The 2,500-nt window shown below is 44.0% G+C and overlaps 6 non-coding genes and 5 pseudogenes across 6 annotated transcripts; all 11 read right to left on the bottom strand.

Annotated features, from left to right (window-relative positions):
• LOC132964819 (5S ribosomal RNA) overlaps positions 1-74 on the bottom strand; it is a 109-nt pseudogene extending 35 nt beyond the window's left edge.
• A 121-nt stretch (positions 75-195) lies between these two features.
• Positions 196-304, bottom strand: LOC132964739 (5S ribosomal RNA; annotated as a pseudogene).
• Positions 305-423: 119 nt separating this feature from the next.
• On the bottom strand, positions 424-532 carry LOC132964741 (5S ribosomal RNA; annotated as a pseudogene).
• Positions 533-653: 121 nt separating this feature from the next.
• Positions 654-772, bottom strand: LOC132964878 (5S ribosomal RNA). The gene has a single exon (XR_009669676.1). It is a non-coding gene; the product is annotated as a 5S ribosomal RNA (ribosomal RNA).
• A 121-nt stretch (positions 773-893) lies between these two features.
• Positions 894-1,002, bottom strand: LOC132964856 (5S ribosomal RNA; annotated as a pseudogene).
• Positions 1,003-1,123: 121 nt separating this feature from the next.
• On the bottom strand, positions 1,124-1,242 carry LOC132965397 (5S ribosomal RNA). Its single transcript, XR_009670017.1, has one exon. It is a non-coding gene; the product is annotated as a 5S ribosomal RNA (ribosomal RNA).
• Positions 1,243-1,365: 123 nt separating this feature from the next.
• Positions 1,366-1,484, bottom strand: LOC132965102 (5S ribosomal RNA). The gene has a single exon (XR_009669737.1). It is a non-coding gene; the product is annotated as a 5S ribosomal RNA (ribosomal RNA).
• Positions 1,485-1,606: 122 nt separating this feature from the next.
• On the bottom strand, positions 1,607-1,725 carry LOC132964866 (5S ribosomal RNA). The gene has a single exon (XR_009669674.1). It is a non-coding gene; the product is annotated as a 5S ribosomal RNA (ribosomal RNA).
• Positions 1,726-1,847: 122 nt separating this feature from the next.
• Positions 1,848-1,956, bottom strand: LOC132964863 (5S ribosomal RNA; annotated as a pseudogene).
• A 121-nt stretch (positions 1,957-2,077) lies between these two features.
• Positions 2,078-2,196, bottom strand: LOC132965193 (5S ribosomal RNA). Its single transcript, XR_009669823.1, has one exon. It is a non-coding gene; the product is annotated as a 5S ribosomal RNA (ribosomal RNA).
• Positions 2,197-2,317: 121 nt separating this feature from the next.
• On the bottom strand, positions 2,318-2,436 carry LOC132965378 (5S ribosomal RNA). Its single transcript, XR_009669999.1, has one exon. It is a non-coding gene; the product is annotated as a 5S ribosomal RNA (ribosomal RNA).
• Positions 2,437-2,500: the final 64 nt, after the last annotated feature.

Genomic DNA, 2,500 nt, shown 5'->3' with positions numbered 1-2,500 from the left:
ATCCAAGTACTAACCTGGCCCGACCCTGCTTACCTTCTGAGATCGGACGAGTTCAGGGTTGTATGGCCGTAAGCCATTATTGTGTGCAGAAAGGGGCCTTTTAAAGATGTCATGCCCTTGATTCTGGCTGAATTTTTGGACATGTGAATATGTCTCTATATGATAAAAAAAAACATATGATCAAAAAAATGAAAAAGCTTACAGCACCTGGTATTCCCAGGTGGTCTCCCATCTAAGTACTAACCAGGCCCGACCCTGCTTAGCTTCCGAGATCGGACGAGTTCAGGGTGGTATGTCCGTAAGCCATTATTGTGTGCAGAAATGGGCCTTAAAGATGTCATTCCCTTGATTCTGGCTGAATTGTTGGACATGTGAATATGTCTCTCTATGATAAAAAAAAAACACATGATCAAAAAATGAAAAAGCTTACAGCACCTGGTATTCCTAGGCGGTCTCCCATCCAAGTACTAACCAGGCCTGACCTTGCTTAGCTTCCGAGATCGGGCGTGTTCAGGGTGGTATGGCCGTAAGCCATTATTGTGTGCAGACAGGGGCCTTTTAAAGATGTCATGCCCTTGATTCTGGCAGAATTTTTGGACATTTGAATATGTCTCTATATGATAAAAAAAACATATGATCAAAAAAAATGAAAAAGCTTACAGCACCTGGTATTCCCAGGCGGTCTCCCATCCAAGTACTAACCAGGCCCGACCCTGCTTAGCTTCTGAGATCGGACGAGATCGGGTGTGTTCAGGGTGGTATGGCTGTAAGCCATTATTGTGTGCAGAAAGGGGCCTTTTAAAGATGTCATGCCCTTGATTCTGGCTGAATTTTTGGACATGTGAATATGTCTCTATATGATAAAAAAAAACATATGATCAAAAAAATGAAAAAGCTTACAGCACCTGGTATTCCCAGGCGGCCTCCCATCCAAGTACTAACCAGGCCTGACCTTGCTTAGCTTCCGAGATCGGGCGTGTTTAGGGTGGTATGGCCGTAAGCCATTATTGTGTGCAGACAGGGGCCTTTTAAAGATGTCATGCCCTTGATTCTGGATGAATTTTTGGACATGTGAATATGTCTCTATATGATCAAAAAAACATATGATCAAAAAAAATGAAAAAGCTTACAGCACCTGGTATTCCCAGGCGGTCTCCCATCCAAGTACTAACCAGGCCCTACCCTGCTTGGCTTCCGAGATCGGACGAGATCGGGCGTGTTCAGGGTGGTATGGCCGTAAGCCATTATTGTGTGCAGAAAGGGGCCTTTTAAAGATGTCATGCCCTTGATTCTGGCTGAATTTTTGGACATGTGAATATGTCTCTATATGATAAAAAAAAAAACATATGATCAAAAAAATGAAAAAACTTACAGCACCTGGTATTCCCAGGCGGTCTCCCATCCAAGTACCAACCAGGCCCGACCCTGCTTAGCTTCCGAGATCGGACGAGATCGGGCGTGTTCAGGGTGGTATGGCCGTAAGCCATTATTGTGTGCAGAAAGGGGCCTTTTAAAGACGTCATGCCCTTGATTCTGGCTGAATTTTTGGACATGTGAATATGTCTCTATATGATAAAAAAAAACATATGATCAAACAAAATGAAAAAGCTTACAGCACCTGGTATTCCCAGGCGGTCTCCCATCCAAGTACTAACCAGGCCCGACCCTGCTTAGCTTCTGAGATCGGACGAGATCGGGTGTGTTCAGGGTGGTATGGCTGTAAGCCATTATTGTGTGCAGAAAGGGGCCTTTTAAAGATGTCATGCCCTTGATTCTGGCTGAATTTTTGGACATGTGAATATGTCTCTATATGATAAAAAAAAAACATATGATCAAAAAAATGAAAAAGCTTACAGCACCTGGTATTCCCAGGCTGTCTCCCATCCAAGTACTAACCAGGCCTGACCTTGCTTAGCTTCCGAGATCGGGCGTGTTCAGGGTGGTATGGCCGTAAGCCATTATTGTGTGCAGACAGGGGCCTTTTAAAGATGTCATGCCCTTGATTCTGGATGAATTTTTGGACATGTGAATATGTCTCTATATGATAAAAAAAACATATGATCAAAAAAAATGAAAAAACTTACAGCACCTGGTATTCCCAGGCGGTCTCCCATCCAAGTACTAACCAGGCCCGACCCTGCTTAGCTTCCGAGATCAGACGAGATCAGGCGTGTTAAGGGTGGTATGGCCGTAAGCCATTATTGTGTGCAGAAAGGGGCCTTTTAAAGATGTCATGCCCTTGATTCTGGCTGAATTTTTGGACATGTGAATATGTCTCTATATGATCAAAAAAAACATATGATCAAAAAAATGAAAAAGCTTACAGCACCTGGTATTCCCAGGTGGTCTCCCATCTAAGTACTAACCAGGCCCGACCCTGCTTAGCTTCCGAGATCGTACGAGATCAGGCTTGTTTAGGGCGGTATGGCCATAAGCCATTATTGTGTGCAGACAGGGGCCTTTTAAAGATGTTATGCCCTTGATTCTGGCTGAATTTTTG

The sequence above is a fragment of the Labrus mixtus genome, unplaced genomic scaffold (genome assembly GCF_963584025.1).
Source record: "Labrus mixtus unplaced genomic scaffold, fLabMix1.1 SCAFFOLD_72, whole genome shotgun sequence".
Taxonomy (NCBI): Eukaryota; Metazoa; Chordata; class Actinopteri; order Labriformes; family Labridae; genus Labrus; species Labrus mixtus.
The sequence above is the reverse complement of the archived record's forward strand: the minus strand, read 5'-3'. Positions and strand labels throughout refer to the sequence as shown.